The sequence below is a fragment of the Chelonia mydas genome, chromosome 7 (assembly GCF_015237465.2).
Source record: "Chelonia mydas isolate rCheMyd1 chromosome 7, rCheMyd1.pri.v2, whole genome shotgun sequence".
Classification (NCBI taxonomy): domain Eukaryota; kingdom Metazoa; phylum Chordata; order Testudines; family Cheloniidae; genus Chelonia; species Chelonia mydas.
The window spans coordinates 102,096,369-102,116,038 of NC_057853.1; the positions used below are offsets into that span (position 1 = coordinate 102,096,369).

General features: G+C 39.7%; 1 protein-coding gene across 20 annotated transcripts in view; it reads left to right on the plus strand.

Moving 5' to 3' along the window:
• Positions 1-19,670, plus strand: part of CTBP2 (C-terminal binding protein 2) — a 427,187-nt gene that overhangs the window by 218,040 nt on the left and 189,477 nt on the right. For 2 of the 20 annotated variants that reach the window (XM_037904346.2, XM_043552056.1), the window contains exon 3: positions 3,896-3,980. The exons of the other annotated variants lie outside the window; for them this stretch is intronic. The gene's annotated coding sequence lies outside the window, so the exon portion shown is untranslated. The remainder of the gene's footprint in view (positions 1-3,895; positions 3,981-19,670) is intronic. 20 annotated transcript variants of the gene reach the window in all.

The window sequence follows — 19,670 nt, forward strand, 5'->3', positions numbered from 1 at the left end:
ACTAACAGTATGGCACAAATTTTTAACAGTGTGGGATAGTTAATTATTGGAACAATTTACTAAGGTTTATGGTTGATTCTCCATTATTGCCAATTTTTAAATCAGGATTGGTTGTTTTTCTAAAAGATGGGCTCTAGTTCAAACAGGAATGTATTCAGGGAACTCCTAAGGCCTGTGTTATTAAGGAGGTCAGACTTGGTGATGACAGTGATCCCTTCTGACTTTATCATCTATAAAAAGATTGACATTTAAATGAAAATTGCTAGGTTTCCACAGGTGCTGTAGACCTGCATCTCCAGTCTACTTCAATAGGATTATTCACATAGGATAAGGCCTTCTCACAAGGGTAAAAGTTTGCAGAATCTGTCCTTTAGTGAATAACACTTAGTAAAGATTGCAGGATCTTAATTCTGTAGTCTTCTCTTTGCTCAATTGTTAAGTCCTCAAGATCTTAAAAATCCATTGCAGCAATGAGAATGATGAACTATCTGCAGTGTCAGCACCTGGTAAATACCACTGTGGACTCAAACAGACAAGAAATTAGCAAAGGTCACATTCCATATGTGGGACAACACGTGTCAAATATGAACTTTCCTTCTTTAGTTTAAGTGCAGAAAATGTCTGGAAAAAAATTTCTTACTGGATTGTCAAGTCATTTTCACAACTGAATGAACTTGTTTAAACTTTAAAACACTTTTTAGCTGCCATCATAATTGCGGGAACCCCCGCCCCCCAGCAATCATGGTCAACTTTTGAAAAAAAGTACAAATGACTGAAATGGGGTCTAAAATGGATCTTAAATTTAAATAAACTATGATAGTGTGACGAATGCAACAAAAAAGAGACTATGTGTTGCATTTTAAAGAGATCAAGTACAAAACAATTAAAAATGAGCAATTTAAAACCACGGTTCAAGTCTTCTAAAGCAAGATTTTGAATAGTGTTACTTATGTCTGGGCACCTTTCCAACTGACAGGGTAAGAAGTTGGGTTTTGAGATTGTAACCTTTTGTATGCACTCTAAGCTTCCTAAGACTCCACATAGTATTGAGATCATACTTTATCGTGCATCACAAAACACTGTAGAAAGAGCACTCTAAGAATGTTTACATCCTTTTTTTTATCTACACTTTGTGCGGCTGAACATTAGCTGTTAAGGGTGAGGCTGGTGTTATCAAGAGAGACATTTATTTTTAGTTTAAAAAAAATCAACAGCTGGATTTCACTTACTCCACAAAAGCCTTTGAGGCACTAAAGCTTTTTGCGTGACATCCGTTGAATATACAGGAACCGCATTTTATGTCTAAAACTGAACATATTAAAAGCTGTGTCATAATGAAAGAAGTAAACCAGATCAAACTGTGATTGGATAAACAATAACAAATACTGATGTACGTTGTAACTTTTTAAGTAGTTCAAGATACTGTAGACTGCACAACTTCATTTCTTTACAGTGAGATTGGAGCAAAATATGAACTTGCCAGTAGAATTAAAAACACAATAGTAAAACAAATCTTGAATTGAAGACATTTTAGGCATTTGGCTTTATATGCATTAGCTTAAACAAACAAACAACATTAATCTCAAGATTCATGCAAATGAAATAAACCTTTAAGGCACTTATGTATAATACCAATGTTGTTATATTTAACCAGAGTACACAGTAAGGTCCATCTGCAAACAGGTCTACTCATATGCGTACAATTACTCACACTTAAGTGTTTGCTGTATCAGGTCCTATTATGGTGTTAATAATTCTTAGTGCAAAATGGCATAACTGGATACATTTGCAATCAGGACTGTGATAGTCTGACTAGTGAAGGTCATCTAGGGGCATAAGACAAGTATACTCAAATGCAGAATAGCTTGCAGGTTGAATGACTGATAGGACTCTCAGCTAAGAGAAAGATGTGTATTATTAATCTGATACTCTGCTCAGAAAAGAGAGCTCACAAGATAAAGGCCACATTCATTGATTGTTGTTGACTTCAGTATATCAGGTGCTATTCACAGAGTTGGCATTAGACATCTATTTCTGTAAAGCTGCACTGCATTCTTATGCCTCTTTTACAATAAAGATGTGATGGCCAAGATCCTTTTGGGAAATGTTTTGAGGGTTTTGGTTTCATATCCTTAAAAGCCAAATATTCCTTTGTACAGTGCTCTTGCCTCTTACCATTTTGTTCATATAATGGACATGACAAACATAAGCCCAGAGAGGTTCAGCTTTTTTGATGTCCTAGTACTGAACTTTCTTTAGAGGAAAATATAAGACTTTTGTTATTAACTTAGCTGTATTGAACTAATCCAAGATGGGGTTTTTTTTTGGGTTGCATTAGGCTTGGATTAGTAGGGAAATGACTGAATGATATGTCATGTTTATAAAATCAGGAGCACCTATCTATTTTCATACAGATCTCTTAATAGAGATTAAACACAAAATAAAGCAGAATGCGTGAACAGTGATATTCCCATAAGCAATATTGTAACTTGTATGCAATGTAATTACATTTTGTACACTTGCCAATTAAGCAGTTGTGCTTAAGAGAAAAATTAGCTTCAAGAGATTGAAGAAAAGCATTGCGGAGCAATAAATCAAATAAAGTATATATGTATCACAGTATTTAGTGTATGCAGTTAAAATTTAAAAACTTACTTCTCTATTCAGGTGACACACTGTTGACAGCATGTATAATGAGATTCTGTGTGTGTCTCGTGGCATTTTTGGAATAGATTGGTGGGTATTAAAACATTTTGTATTTACAATATGACTTCTTGGGGGAGCCTTGTGATACATAGAACTGAGAGATGAAAGCAGTCTCATCTCCCTACCTATCTCACCTGAGCTCCTTTGCCTCCCATTGAATAACTTGGCTCGGGAATTAACGAGTAATCGGAAAAAGGGTAGGTGAGTACCTAAGAGGGAAACTCAGAATTAACTCCTGGATATACACCAAGTGTTGCCTTATTGACAATAAGGAGCACCGTGTAGAGTGGGAGAGAAGACAATTCCCATAGAAACTGGAAAAAAGCAAATAAAAACGGTGAGCAGGAAGAAATCTTTTAAACTGTGCTGGGGGTTTGTTTTGTTTTCCCCCCACTTTCTACCCCAATCCTCTTGCCTCTTTTCCAGCTTAGCATAAGTCAGACAGCTGGCATGTGGCATGTTTTGTAGATGGATAAGCAGTGCCACACACACACACACACGTATGTATGTATGTATGTATGTATGTGGCAGACAGGGGCTTCAGTTTGTATTGATAGCCAGCTAGCAAGCTATTTAATTTACTGTGGGGGAGGAGGGAGTCTTCCATGCAGAGAGACATCCATGTTCCATTTGCGTGCTGCACAATGCTCAGCTTTATCCTCCAAGGTGTAAGTTAAAGGGACAGATGTACGTATAATCCAAACATTTCCAAACTCCACATTAAAACAATGAGATGCTCAACAGTGGCTCCAGTCAGCAAAGTCCTTCCAAATGTGATACTGCCCCTGGCAGCCCTGAAGATGTGCACTGAATACGTGCTGGATTGTGGGCAAGTCTGATAAAGAAGAGCAGTTTTTGCAAGAGATAGCTATGGATATATTATCATTGGCCAAAGTTGCAAAGGATTGAAATTTATAGCTCTATTTAAGGATTTTTTACATCCTTGATACAGGCTTAGTCTGAATATTCCTGTCCTGCTGTATGCCTGGGATGTTTGTGTCCACCCTTAGTTAGTCCTACCTATCTCAGGACACATCCTATCCCAGTGCTCCGTGCCATCAGAAATAGCTTACCCATAGATACAGGTGTTTCCTCTTTCTGCTGTCTTCTACGCGACTTGATGGCTGAAGCATTGTTCTCATGTTGCTTCCGAGACATCGATCGGATTTCTTTGTGTCTCCACAACTAGGTGGGAGACTTCCCCTTCCTCCCTGCAACCTCAGTAAAGAAGCAGATGAATGCATCCGACTCCACATGTCACACCTGCTAGTTAAGTATGTCTTGCTGGTCTTTATCTTCTCCTATTTTGTTGACTAGTTGGTTGAGGAAGGAGACTCTTGAATGTGTATGTAGGGTGAGCAGATTCACCATCTGATTGCAAACCTGAGAAAATAAGACAAACTGTATCTTGGAGTCCATTGGATGGTGATATTCTGATTGATGGCACTTCAGTCTAAAGATAGTACCTACAGGTTCCGGTTGTGTTAATTATATAATATTTATATTGTGGTATTCCCTGGCATCCCAGTTGGGACCAGGGTCCCATTGTGCTAGGCACTGTGGAAACACAAAGGAAGATATGGCACCTGCTCTGATGAGCTTACAGTTTTTAAGAACAGTTTCCACAGTAATTTCCTGTTCTAAATAATAGGGGGAAGCTGTGCTATCTCAGATACCACAAGGGCCGGCTTTAACATTTTTTGCCAGGCCTGTGAAGCACTAAGCTAGCAGCTTCCGCCTCCTCACTTCCTTTAGAAAAAGTATTACTGGTTCCTATACATACTCCTCCTAAAGAGAAGAAAATAAACTTTTATGTTTGTCTATCATAAGTTGCACCCACAATCCTATTTTTATAATTAAATAGAAATTGGAAATTGCAGGCATTCAGGATTATAAATCTGCAGGTACTAACTTGAGATACCCAGGTTTGTAAATCTTGCTTTGTGTGGCTTGACAAAGGCTACCGAGGCAGCAGGTGTCAGTGCTACTGCCGGAGTCAGTCGATCAGCCCACTAGGGCAGGCCATACTGCCTTACATGCAGTTGAGCTGCCTGGCTCTGGCTGCTCAACAAAGGAGATGTCTCAGCTGCAGTGAGCAAGCTGATCTGGAGCTTGTTGGAGTCTAGTGCCAACCCTAGTAACCTAGGCAGCAGTGCCCCCTACAGTTCTGAGCTCATCTGGAATCTGCCTAAAAATAAAGGACCTCTGGCTATAATTGTCCCAGGTCGCAAAAGCCAGCCCCGGTTGACTGTGAGGGGGCTGTGAGTAACTGAAATCAGTGACAGGATTTCAGCCCTAGTGATCAGTTCCAATTTTCAAGGATATCTTTGTAAGAAAGAGACTTAGAAATTCTATTTTAATGAAATCTGGGGCTCTTCTCCTTATTTCTAAATCCCAGGATTAGTGGAGGCCTTCAGAAGCTGTCTGTGCGTCCCAGTGTATGGTAACTCTTACCAAGTGTTGGGGTTTTAATGATAACCACTGTAACATCATCGTAGCTAGAGTGGGAAAGGCCTCTCAAATCATAGGGAATATAATATTCCCATTGATCTTGCCAGAAGGCCAAGAAGTGAGCTGATAAAATAACTTGTGTGGAGATTAATCAAAGAACATTGAATCTGTTCAGAATGTGGCTAACTTGCTGGGGCATATGGGGCAGATCTTGGAAATCAGAAGTAGAGCCATAACAATGGTAAGTATTACTGTTACTTAAAGTTTATTATACTAGCCTTTTTCCTATGGATTTTTCTTACCTTTCTTACAAACTCAATAAACAGCCAGTGTTGGGGAATGAGTTTCTAACAGATGTTATACTAGCACTTCCAAGAGCTTTTTCACCCGAGGATCTCAAAGCATAAATAGGTTCAGTGAACTGCCCAAGATCACATATCAAGTCTGTGTCAGAGTTGGGGAAATAATCCATGTCATTTGATTCCCAGTGCAATATAAGCACTAGCCAGCAATGCACTGTTAAAGTCAGCTTCTGTGTCATCAAACAGGGAAGATGTCACTTTGTTTTGAATACTGTAAAGCAGAACATACGGAAGGGAAAAAAAATACAGAAAAAACTCAAAGGTAGGATCAGTTAGAATGAGCTTCAGAAGATTCTGGCCACTCATTTAGCAACAGTTACCTAATGACTCTAACAGGATTGATTCATCATAGATTGGAATTTAACTGTATTTCAAAGATGTTATTCTGTCATCCTTTATGTGCCTATACATAGTATGTATGTTGCAGTTTGTGTTTATTTCTTCAAGTGGCATCCAGGTATTTGGAGTAGAGGAAAAAACCTGCTTAGCAATGTAATGAAATTACGGGGCCCCTTATGTTAGGGATGCATCGTCATTTTCATTATAATTCCACCTCCCCCGCTTATTTTAGGGATTTTATTACTTATCCAGTCCATAGCGTGGTCTATTGTGGGAAGTTTCCTTCTGACAGTCCAGTTTTATTAGAAACTTAAAGAAAAAGCACCAAGAGATTTTTTGTTAAACTATAAAGATTTAAATTTAGAAGCACTGCAGTAAGTGGGAATGAACAGGAATTCAAACTGACACTCAATTTTTTTATTCCTTTTTGAGATGTGGGTGCATTTCTGAGGCGTAGTGCCAGTGAAAGAACCCAGTAATTGGGTCTTATGATCTTGATCCATCAAAGGCATGCTTAACTTTATGCACTGTGAGCAGTGTGTCAATGGGACTACCCCCGGTGCATAAAGTTAAGCATGTGTTTGTCTTTGCTGTATCAGAACCTAAACTGTTAACCCTTTAAATGTTAGTGTATATTTGTGAACATCGCAGAAAGCTGTGGCGGGCGCTGGACACACCGCCGCTGAAATGCCGCCGCCGAGTGCGGCTGCTGGAAAACCGGCCGCGGAAATGCTGCTGAAAAACAGCAGTGGCAAGAACTGTTGGCGCTGGTTTGTCCTGCGGGTGCACAAAAACATCCCGGCGGGTGCCATGGCACCCGCGGGCACTGCATTGGGGACCACTGATCTAGTATATCTAGTAGATCAAATATTTAGTACTAGTTATATCTTTCAAGATATAAGTAGTATCTTGCAGGATTGGGCCATAACTGTCACCTTCAATGTAGCATTTGGACTCTTGGCCGAAGAATGTTGCACCTTTATGATTCTGATACATACCTTTTACCTTTTGATGTGATTCCTTTTCTGTGATACAGCATATGTGTTACCATACTGAATATGTAAATTAATTACTGTAGTTTTTTCTCCAAGTTTTGTGCATTTGATTATTCAGGAGGCAGGCAGTTGAGTCAAGTTTAGTTGTGTGTGTTTTATTTTTAGCTCATTGCATCTAGCTTTTTATTGACGCTGTCCATCTTCTGTTGTATTACTTCTGCCCCTTTACAAGATGATATGAAATAACATAACCTGACATGTCAATATCTTTGTTTGGTTTCATTTATCCATGTCATTTACCTTGTTCATCCCAGACCTGAGTTAAAGTCAGTTGTTCATGTTTTTCAGTATAAACACTGAACTTTTCCCCTGTATTTGGCGCTGGTGTGATGTGGTCTTGTGGAAGATTACCAGCTGTCTGAATTATGATGCACCATTAACATTTGAGCTATAAGGAGGAAAGACAAGCAGATGAAGTGTGTTTGATATTAATGAGGGCTAGTTTCAGGAAACAAGAAGTAGATTCATAAAGAGGGTAAAACCTATGTTGGCTACAGCTGTCCTGCATGAATGTCTTTTGCAAAACATTTCCTGGCCTTCTGATCCAATTAATACCAGATTCATTCCTGACTTAATTTTGCAGTTGCATTTCTTGCGGTAGTGTAGCCATCTTTTAGGATCATGTACTCACAGGAGGCCTGATTCTCCATTGCCCTGAAGATTGTAATGTAATTTATATTAACATTCTGATCTGGCAGCATTTTACACCAACCTTACACTAGTGTAATTGAATACAAAAGGTGCAGAGCAATGGACAGTCGGACCCAAGTTGCACTGTTTCCCTTTATTACCTCCACCACCACCCCATTGTCCTCTGCACTTATCAGTACAACTTTAACAAAAGCCTGTTTGGTGGGAGCAAATAAGCATAGGTACAATCCAAGTGTTAGAAGATCATTATCACAATGGAATAATTGCGTTTTGGTACTTGTTTTGATTTGTTAACTGGAAGATTAGTTTAAAAGCAGGAATGAAAATGAATTTGTTGTGTAGGTGATTATTGTAGGCTGCCGAAGGTTATTTATGGATTTTTACTTACAGTACATGTTTAAAGGAATTCCCTCTGTGACTTAGGTAGCAGTGCAATTTACGGCCTTTCAGATACAGTAAGTAACTAAATAAATAATTCTATTGGCTAGAACTGAAGGAGGAGGAGAAATAAAAGGGAAGGCCACCCTGATTTGTTGGCTTTAAGTTTCAGTTGGAAATTTAAGCAAACGGATAAAAAAATAATGCACGCTTTGCACGGGAAAAATAACCTGACCCCAATGTCTTTCACATTAATCATATCATGTTACTGCAGGAGAAATGCCTGCATAATCAGATACATTGCAGGTTTTTTTTGTCATATAGTATGTTTTAAAATAACTAACTGGACATTTTTCCCCTCCTGCTTGCAAATCAAACCAAAACAAAATGAGCAACAAAGGATAAACTGTGCGTCAGCTGGGAATCTAAATATTGAGGTGCTGCTGAATGCAGTGGCACTGTAAGCGTTTTAGATGGAAGTGAAAGTGGGACTGGTGTGCTCAGTTTAACCAGAAAGCTTGAGAGGTGGTGTAGTTTAAGGGCCAGCCTGCTGATGAAGTTGAGAGTTGCTGACAGGTCAGGGACAAACTTTGAAATGTAGAGAGGGAATTGATCCTGGCACTGGAGCTCCTGGAGATGTTGTGGGAGTTCCATTTGTGGAGGACCTTGCAGGAACTTAGAGAAAATTCTGGCTATAGGTCATATATTCTGCCGTTCAGCTTTAACTGGCTACAGAACTTGCAGTTGTTCATTGTTGAGTCCTAAGGGCTTAGAGGTCAATTGTGTACAGGAAAAAAAGAGTTTAAAAACATATAGTGCTTCACTCAGGTTTATATTTGACTGATTTGACTGTATTGAACTAAATTCTCTGAAATGCTGTGACTATAGAACTGCACTATTTACTGTGTTGGGCCCTTAGTTTCGTTGTCTCCTCTTCTGTGCTAGAAAATCATGGATTGCTAAAAGTATCTTTAAATAAAATTAGCAGCGTGATTGATTGCAGATGAACAGACAAGTTTATTCCCAACCTGGTTTTTTGTTTGTTTTTTTAAATTATCACTGTAAAGAAAACAGTCTTCTACATTATGACTCTCTTGGGTGTCTTAGCCATACAGCGTTTGACCAATAAAAGTGCCCTTGCATAGTTCTATGGGCACACACTGATTGTGACTAGTTGAGCTTTCCTTCTGCTATGGTTGTGCCATTATGGGGAGATTGTAAGGAGAAGGTTCACAGAGCTCCTAGTATCCATCTCAACTGCTGGTTAGTTACCTAATTTTGGATACCGAGTTCATATTGAAAACAGACTCCTCCTACTTTACTTCTAAAATGAACCATTCTTCTTCAGAACCCGAGGAGGCCTTTGATTGACCATTTGGTTGATAATCATTTTCTTCTTCTAGGTAAAATAGAAACATCTGCATGTCTGGTTACGTAAAACTAAACAAATTTCTGAACAAAGGAACCAAGATTTTCTTGCCAGGCAGCAAAGCATTCCCTAATTTAAATTTCTGGAAACTCATCAGACAGATTTCATACCTTTTCAAACTGCAGTACACTAGTATTGACCTCAGCCCCTCTCCCCAACCCCGAAAAAGACAGCTTAGTATGTTATCTAGACTATAAATGGCATTTCATCAACCTATGCAAGCACTAGTTAATGCTTCTCTCCAAGTCTTCACTGCATAATGGGTGGCAGCATGGAAATCATGTTTTGATAACACATTTGTTGAGTAGTTCTTCCTTTCTTTAAATAGCCAAAAGGGGAAAGGGATCCTCTCTTAATCCAGAGTACTCTCTTCTTTGATAAAACCTGTGCAAGGAGCTACAAGAGGCCGGAAAATAACTCAGAGTTGACTGGAGTCCTTTCTACAGAGAAGAGGATGGGCTTGGGGCTGTGGAGTTTTCAGCCATCTGGATTTAGGAGGATCCACAAGAAGAGGAAACCCTAGATCAGTGGGGGCAGGGGCTGACTAAATGGAAGACTGCCACTTTGTGTTGTTCATCTGCCTTCCCTGTAACTTTTGGATGGGAGCCCCAGCGTTTGTGCATTAGCAGCCATGGAAACAATGTGGGGGCATTACAGATCTGCAGGAGACAAAGAGAGGTTAAAGCCCTGCTTTGTCCCCTCCTGTAAGCCCAAAATTCAGCATACCCCAAGTGGAGGTGCTTTTGCCATGTGTAAGGAGTGGGGAGATGCTGCTACTGTCAAGACAGTGACCTCTTCAGTGATGGGAATGTGGGCCAGCAAAAGATCCCTTCTGTTCCTGGAAGCAAAAGGGCTGATCTGGGTCTTGGACAAGAACAGAAAGGATCCAGTCATACAAGATGCTGAGCACCTTCACTTTGGGAGATGAGGATGTTCAGCAATGCTGAGGTGGCATTATGCAGCTTTGCAGGATCAGGACCTAGAACAGTATAGGCACTGAGTCTTTGAACATCTGTCTCTGCTTGTGCTATGCCTGAATTTTTACGACTGAGAATGGCATGCTGGAAGTTTTTTATGCAGGGTCTCCTCTGGTGACCAGGCTGACCTGAGTTTGAAACAAAGAAGTTACAGTTTTGGGGAACAGAAGAAGAAGCTCTTATACATGGAAGAGTGACTTATTTTGCATCTCTTGGAAAACTTAAAAAAAAGTAGTGTGCTTGGCTTTCAGGGGTTTTACTGAAACTGCATTTATTACACTGATCATCTGTATTATATCTGCAGACTAAACTGAAAGAACTCAACCCCTGGTAGATGTAGAGTAGCTGTTCTTGAAGAGATTACATGTTGATATTCATAGTTCTTTCCCACTGAGAAATTATTCTGTCTGTTCTTCAGTGCAATTGGAGTTGTTTTGTACAGTAACACTATTTCCAGCGCTGGGTAGCTTAAGAGCCCGATAATATAACTGTCTTTAAGGCAGATGCTACAGTAAGGAGAAGCAGCAGTTGTTCTAGGATGACTATTGTCAGATACAGGTGGTCCCTTTCACAGAAAGACCATACTTTAATATTAAAATAAAAAACATTATATCGACTAATGAAACGTCAGAGTTGAAGGAAATCTTTAAAAGCTCTTCTTTGGAAAAGTTTGCTCTATTGACATTTCTAAGTTAAATACATTGGCATATGTCTTCTACAGTGGAAGAGTATACCAGATGTTGGGGGTCAGATTACGGTGGGGATGTAGACTAGAATGTTCAAACTTTGGTGCCAAAGGTTAGGCCCTTACATCCATATTTAGGCACCTAAATAGGTGGCCTGATTTTTCAGGGGTGCTGACATACCTCAGCCTTTATTTAAGTCAGTGGGAGTTCTGCCATTGATTTCAGTAGGAGCAGGGTCAGGTACATAGCAACCATCTCAAAGGTAAGATGCAAACAGGTCATAGCTCCTCCCTCTTCTTTTTCTTTTCTTGGCTAAGTTAAAATCACAGTATGGAATGACGGTGCCGGCTAAGTGAACGTCACACGTGAATGCGACAGAAAATGCTGATTGTAGCACTGGCTATTTTAGGGCATGCTTGCATCAAAAAAGAACCACAGTGTGATCAGCACAGACTACTGCCAACTTGCTATTTCATGTCCTTAGTGGCTGGCGCTGATGCATGGTTTTGCTGTACTAAGACTCCTGTTAGTAATTTTTGTTTTTAAATATGGAGTATAAGCTTTAAGTAAGCCAGTATTGGGTGCTGAGCAAGATTGATTTTATGAGGACTGTGCTGTAATTTGCTGTGTTATGCACCAGGAAGTTGAGAGCATTAAGATAAAATCTTTAAATAATGTGCAACAAATTCCTATGCTCAAGGAGTAACCGTTATATGCATTCTGTTGAGTAATTATAGAGTACAAAACAGATTTGATATTGGAATTGTGGCTTAATCTCCTTCATTCCATTCCATTTTCCCCTGTGGTGGTATAAATAGGAGGTATATTTTGTTTTCTAATGTGAGAACACAGGCTCACTATAGCCTTCCTTTTAATGTTGCTTCACAGGGGAGAACTTTATTTGGTAACTTCCGTTAATGCTAATGGGAGTTATGCACATACAGTTCACCTGCACGATGATAGGGGAGAAGAAAAATATCTTTAAATTCTCTATACTCCAGAAAATATTACTCTAAAATGTGCAGTATGTCACAGGGAGTAAACTAAAAACATGGGCTAGCATAGTGGTTCCACTTGAACTTTCACCTGTAGCTAATATGTCTGCCGCCACCTCCAGCCCCAAAACAAGTATATGTAACAGTCATTCTAAAATGTGGCCTTTATCGTTTGTATTACAAGAAATAGAGCATTTCTTGAGAGTAATTAAAAACATGGCCCAAAGATAGATACTGAGATTATAAAACAAAACATACAGGTCACTAATGTAAAGTTGAATTTTAGTAGGTTTTTCTTTATGCTTATGATTAATACACTCTTCCATTTAAAGCCATTACGTATAGTGCTGTAATTGATTTAAACTAAGTGCAGTTAATATTTTGATTATAAATTTCAGACATGCTAGTAAGAAATCATAAAAACAAAGAAGCTCCCCCTCAACAATTCTTCATGTAAAGTGACCACAATTTCATATTAGCCTCTGTACAAAACAAGTGGCAGATTCTTTTCATGCAGTCAGATTTTGCTAGTTAGTTGTGTGTGTGACACCTAGTAAAGACTGGTTGTGTGTTATGGAATTACAGTAAGTACGGTAATATGAGATGTTGTGACACATCTTTTGTAAGGGTTTCTATCAAAAGGAAGAAAGTAAAGGGCTGTACTTAATCAGTATAAATGTCAGTAGCATATTTTAATAAATTCTTGATTTAGCTTGGACTGTTTGCAATTGCATATTTAAAAGGAATCTGCCACCCCTTTTCGAAGGTATGTGACATTTAAAAGATCTGTAAAGAAGATTGGTTTGACAGCTTCAAATTACATTTGAAAGAGTTTTTTCCCCTTTCAAAACAGAAAATGAACACTTCCTATTTTAAATGTCACTGCAAAGACATAAACATATTTAATCGAATTATATATTTAATTTATGTAAAATGTAATTTTTTATTCATGCAGTAGACTTTCTTGTTACATTTTAACCGTCTCGGAAGCTTAGCAAAGGTAGTGATTTGAAATTACTGATCCTTCTGAATCAATCATTGTTTAAGAATTTCTCAAAATCTTTAAAAATTAGGTTTAGGCTTATTATTGAGCCCCATTGGATCCTGATATTTTGTTACCCTCTGGCTTGCTTGCTTTCATGAACAGAGTTTGGAAGTTTATAGTGCAACTATATAGCATAATTAAAGGGAAAGTATCACTCAAAGACCATTTGGCAAGACTGTCATGTATTTCCTGGATGAAAGAAAGCATTTGGATACCTGGGCCAGACACTGACATCTAGTGCATAGTGTGCACCGTTGTGTATTTGGACTCCTGAGCAGGAGTAGATTGTCTAAGATGCACAGCAATACAGTATGGCTTATTTGTATATGGTCACTATCACATAATTACTTCTAGTGCATAGCTGTTACAACACTGAGTTGTTTTAATAAGGGGTGAATAACAATGGAAGAAGTGAGGCAAGTAGGTTGTGGCAATAGTATAATAATACTTAGCACCTTCTGTTGCTTCACAAAACTTCTGTGGGGAAGGTAAGTACTACTATCTCCATTTTATATTTAGAATATTAGAGCTCTTTATCCTCCCAGGCCGTTGGAGGTTGAGTACTGATGGGTGAGGCCATCTCTGGGGTCACAATGAGTGGAACTATGGCAGTGGGGGGAGGAGAAGCAGCCCTAAAGAAACCACTGGACTGAAAGAGGGTTAGGATTTGGTGCTGCAGGTTTGGGTTGTCATGGCATGCACATTGAGGGCAGTGTTCAGATGTCTGCAACAGTCCAGCCAGGTCCCCAGAAGATAGGGACAATCAGATAGGCCTGCATTCCTGGCATCAGCACTGGGGTACATCTGGGATCCCCACGTACAATATCAGAATAGCTGTTTGTTCTTCTCTGTTTCAGCAAACAGATTCCTGTGGTTCAAAGTAGTGGGCAGCAAACCAATAGTCTAAACCAGACTGGCTATTCTGTCCTTCAAAAGTGGGCTTCTTTTCAGAGAAAGAGATGGCAAAGACTGAGCAGCTGCTGTCGGGCTCAATGAACCAGGACAGGCCTACATAGTCAGGACAGGCCTATATAGTCAGGAGGTGCCACCCATCTTAGCACAGGCAGAGGCCCTCTGGCCAGGAAAAAGGGAATAGAATCATCTTAGAAACTAGAGGATTCAGCTGTTTCAGTTCCCTTCATACCCCTGGGTATATCTGCAAGCTCCATGCAAATGGCCTGATGAAGTGCAGACCAATGCATGAAATCCATCAGCTGGGTATAGTCTATAGAATTTCACACAAATTTGAACCTAGAATAATGTTGGGTGGGGCATCCACATCAGGTGAGTCACTCAGATTGCAAAAATCCATGTTGCAAGTCACAGAATCATACAGTCTGCAGGTCTTAGACTTAATGGCAGTGGGCTTCCAAGGGGTTTCCCAGTTGTTCCTTCAGCCCATTTGTATGTGACCAACCCAGGTGTTCCTGCTGTCCCAATAGTAAATATACTCAGAGAACTAACTAACTAGAACTCCTTCCAAAGGTACTGGGACCCCTGGAGTGGAGTGTGACTGGTGAACACATATCAAAGGGGTGCCCTGTAGGTTGGAAAGTTTTGACCACAGATGCCAGGCTAGATTTCCTGGCCATCCATAGAGCCTTTTGCTCAGACAGGACTAACAAATTAGTAGGTGGTTAATTCTAGGTCAAGGGCCAAGGAAAGGCCACACACCCATCTCAAAATTGATCAAAGAACTGATCAAAGGTGCTTACTTTAACTTGGGTGAAATCCCACAGCCTTTAGTCCCTTGGTGTGAGAATAGCATTGTCATGGAAACAAAGAAGAGAGGCATTGTTGGAGACCTGTAAGGCAGCTACTGGACCCAAGTACATACCATTTCTAGGCACTAAATCAGTGGAGGTGCACTGGTGTCTGTGGCATTTAGTAGTCTGGTGTTGCATGCGGCTGTTAGATACTGATCTTTCCTAATTGAAAAATATGTACTGCTCTTGGGAATTCTGGATCTGGATTGGTATAGACCAGTGCTTCCCAGACTTGTTCCGCTGCTTGTGCAGGGAAAGTCCCTGGCGGGCCGGGCCGGTTTGTTTACCTGCCGCGTCCGCAGGTGCGGCCGATCGCGGCTCCCAGTGGCCGCGGTTCGCTGCTCCAGGCCAATGGGAGCTGCTGGAAGCGGGGTGGGCCGAGGGACGTACTGGCTGCCACTTCCAGCAGCTCCCATTGGCCTGGAGCAGCGAACCGCGGCCACTGGGAGCCGTGATCTGCCGAACCTGCGGATGCAGCAGGTAAACAAACCGGCCCGGCCCGCCAGGGGCTTTCCCTGCACAAGCGGCGGAACAAGTTTGGGAACCACTGGTCTAGAAGACTGAAAATGTGTGTACCTGTTAATTATTTTAAATTTCCTCTAGCAGTTTAGACCCCCTCTTTCAGCTAGACCCTGTGTATGAGGGCATGATGTCATCAAAAGGTTTTTTATTGTCTCTCACTGAAGGCTGGGAGAAACTATAATGAGCTGGTTGAAAAAATTTGGATTTTAAAATTTTTTGATGAAAGCATTTTTGCACAAAAAATATTCCTGTTTTTTGACCAGCTGTAACAATAACCCAAGCATATGGACTGGTCTAGAAGATGTCCAATAAACAAATGAGTAAGCAGGGAAAATTTCCACTTTATTACTCTTGCATGTTTAAATGGAAATATGTATCCTTTAGTACTGTTTTATTGCAGATTTAATATTAGATGTGTTACAATATAAAAATTTATATTTCCACTGCAATATATAGCAGGAATAAAATTTCAAATAAAAGGTAACTATCTGACATTTTGCATAGTCATTCTCGTGCTAGTTATATAACACATTGGGTACTAACTTGATATGATCAGCCAAAAATGAAGAGAAAGCTGCGTCAGCAGGATTTTTAGAGGAAACACTTACCACTGACATTCAGATGTTCAGGAGTCCGTCTTAGCTGCTATATACTTTACTATGAATTGTAAAAGTAGAGGTTGCCTTGAAAAATTAAGGTCCTGAGAACCTGATTTTCTAAGTAAAATATTTTAGGCTCTGTGGGCTTTTTGAAAATATATTTACATTGCATTTCAGAAAGGTACAGTGTTTAAAAGTTATTATTAGGGCTGTCAAGTGATTACAAAAATTAATCGCAATTAATCACATTGTTAAACAATAATAAAATACCATTCATTTAAATATATTTGGATGTTTTCTACATTTTCAAATATATTGATTTCAATTACAACACAACACAAAGTGTATAGTGCTTACTTTATATTTATTTTTGATGACAAGTGTTTGCACCATAAAAAGACAAAAGAAATAGTATTTTTCAATTCACCTAATACAAATACTGTAATGCAATCTCTTTACCGTGAAAGTTGAACTTAAAAATATAGAATTACATAAAAAAATACTGCATTCAAAAATAAAACAATGTAAAATTTTAGAGCTTGCAAGTCCACTCAGTCCTACTTGTTGTTCAGCTAATGGCTCAGACAAATAAGTTTGTTTACATTTGCAGGAGATAATGCTGCTTGCTTCTTGTTTATAATGTTACCTGAAAGTGAGAACAGGTGTTCTCATGGCACTGTTGTAGCTGGTGTTGCAAGATATTTATGTGCCAGCTTCAACCACCATTCCAGGGGACATCATCCATGTTGATGACTGGTTTGGCTCGAAAACCAGTGTGGACTGACGCATGTTCATTTTCATTATCTGAGTCAGATGCCACCAGCAGAAGGTTGATTTTCTTTTTTGGTGGGTCGGGTTCTGTAGTTTCCGCATCAGAGTGTTACTCATTTAAGGCTTCTGAAAACATGTTTCCTAACTCGTCCCTCTCAGTTTTTGGAAAGCGCTTCAGATTCTTAAATCCAGTGCTGTAGCTATCTTTAGAAATCTCACACATTGCTACCTTCTTTGTGTTTTGTGAAATGTGCAGTGAAAGTGTTCTTAAAATGAACAAGATGTGCTGGGTCATCATCTGAGACTGTTAAACATGAAATATATGGTAGAATGTGGGTAAAACAGGGCAGGGGACATACAATTCTCCCCCAAGGTGTTCAGTCACATATTTAATTAACGCATTATTTTTTTAACGAACATTATCAGCATGGAAGCATGTCCTCTGGAATGGTGGCTGAAGCATGAAGGGCACATAAATACATTGCAGTGCTGGCTACAAAAGTGCCATGCAAATGCCTGTTCTCACTTTATGGTGACATTGTAACTAAGAAGAGGGCAGCATTATCTCCCGTAAATGTAAACAAACTTGTTTGTCTTAGTGATTAGCTGAACAAGAAGTAGGACTGAGTGGACTTGTAGCCTCTGAAGTTTTACATTGTTTTGTTTTTGAGTGTAGTTATGTAACAAAAAAAAATCTGCATTTGTAAGTTGCACTTTCAGGACAAAAGGATTTCACTATGGTACTTGTATGAGGTAAACTGAAAAATACTATTTCTTCTGTTTATCATTTTTACAGTGCAAATAGTTGTAATCAAAATATACATTGATTTAAATTACAACATAGAATACAAGATATATATGAAAATGTAGAAAAACATCCAAAATATTTAATAAATTTCAATTGGTAGTCTCTCTTGTTCAACAGTGCAATTAAAACTGCGATTAATTGCGATTAATTTTTTTAATCGTGATTAATTTTTTTGAGTTAATTGTATGAGTAACTGTGATTAATTGACAGCCTTAGTTATTGTCCATCCTGAATGTCCTACGCTGTGAGAGAAGTTAAATCTAAAATTAGAGCAGTTAAATCTAAAATTAAACCCTATAGAGCACCAGTTGCACAGCGAACTACATCTCTCCACCACATTACTACCTTGAAGAGGCCAGAACCTCAGCTGTCTGGAGCTCACTATAACCTCAGTAGAGTCAAGCCAAGTTACTTTTAAAAAGATGCCATTATATAATCAGCCCCATTATCCCTTGCTAGAAGCTTTCTGTTAAGCCCTCATTAGCCCACTAAATAATATCAAAAGATCTTTTGTGCAGAATAGACAGAAGTCCTGCAATCACAATACCCAATGCAAAACAATGAAAAATGCAGCAATAAGTATTTTAGCTAATGCAGTATATTAAAATCTCTGTGTGCAAATGTTAGCAAAGGGAGTCTAATACCAACAGTGAGTGTAACCGAAGTCACATAAGACTTGGCTTCCTTTCACAAGGAACCTGTAGGAATATGAAATAGCTGAAGGCAAATGAGTCTAAAACAAGAGCAAAACCAGTACAAGTTTGATCAGCGGAGTCTGACATTTCAGTGCTCAACAATTCCTCTGGACTCAATGTCCAAACTGCTTCACAGTCTCCTGATATAGTTATAAGTTGCTCCACTGAGCCTGGATTCCAAAGTGTAGCCACTTTTTCCTTGTGAGTTACTTGGAACTTGTGTAGATAAAGTAACAAATTATTAATGTTCTTGAAAATTAATTTTCCAAGGGATGTGGTGGAAGCCCAGTTGCACACGATGTTTAAAACTACACCAGACAAAGCCACAGAAAATATACTAGAGGGAGCAATCCTGCATTGCTCCTGCAAGTGTGACTTGATGACCTAATACGTTTCTCTTTGCCCATCAACAAGACTTTCCTGTCTCGTTGCCTAGACCAGAAAAACATGGGACGTGAGGAGGAGGGAGGTCTCATCATACAGGGTCTTCCATGTTTGCAGCATGGTACTTAATTTCCAGCTCAAAACATGAGCTCATGGTCTCTTTGATTAATATTTGTGAAGAGCTTTGATGACAAAAACCACCATATAAATACTAAGTCTTATTGTTTTATTGCTGTTATTCAGTTAGTAACCGTGGTATCTATAAAAGTGGTTCACCTCCCCAGAGGCCTAGGCTGGCGTGGGGCTGTCTTTCTGATACTGGCCTCTGACAGTGGAGGGAGTTAACAGGGGAGTCTGCACTCTGGTCACTCTTCCAGCAATTAGTTACACGGAGAAGGCTGATTGGGGTAAGTGAAGTTAATTATCTAACTGGGGGACTGGGCAAGCTAAAGAGACAATTAGTCCATCTGCTCAAGACTGATAAGAGAGGCACAGGAAGGAAGTGCGGGGAGAGAAGCAAGACTAGCTGAGCCTTGAGTCAGAGAGATCTCCAGGAAGGGAGACTTCTTCTCCTGTTGGGCTTTGGGAAAAGGGCTGAGGATGCAAGGAAAATAGCACAAAACTGTAAAGCTGTTGGTGCAGTGGCCTGAAATTATCAGCACGGTGCGGCTATCCAACCAGAGAAGTCTAAGGATGTTTCTGTGGGGTAAAAAAGCAGGGGCAGAGCTGACCATGTACTGCTACATGGTCCAACGCACTTTTATTTTTGGTCATCTGAAAAGGACACCTAGTTGTGTCTGTGTAATTGGTTTGGCAAGTTCTAGTGCTCCTTCCACCCAGTGGTCTGTGCAGTAGAGCATCCCAGTGTGTATTGCCTCATGTGTGCATGTCTTCTGGGCACCATGGGCCTGTTACAGTGCCCTCTGAAATTAGTGGGAACCTTTCTGTTGGCTTCAACAGGCTGTGGATCAAGTGCAGTTTTCAATGCTCAGGCCCTCTGGTATTGCTAGCCAGACTTTCTTAAATGTCTTGGTACAAATAGGGATACGCA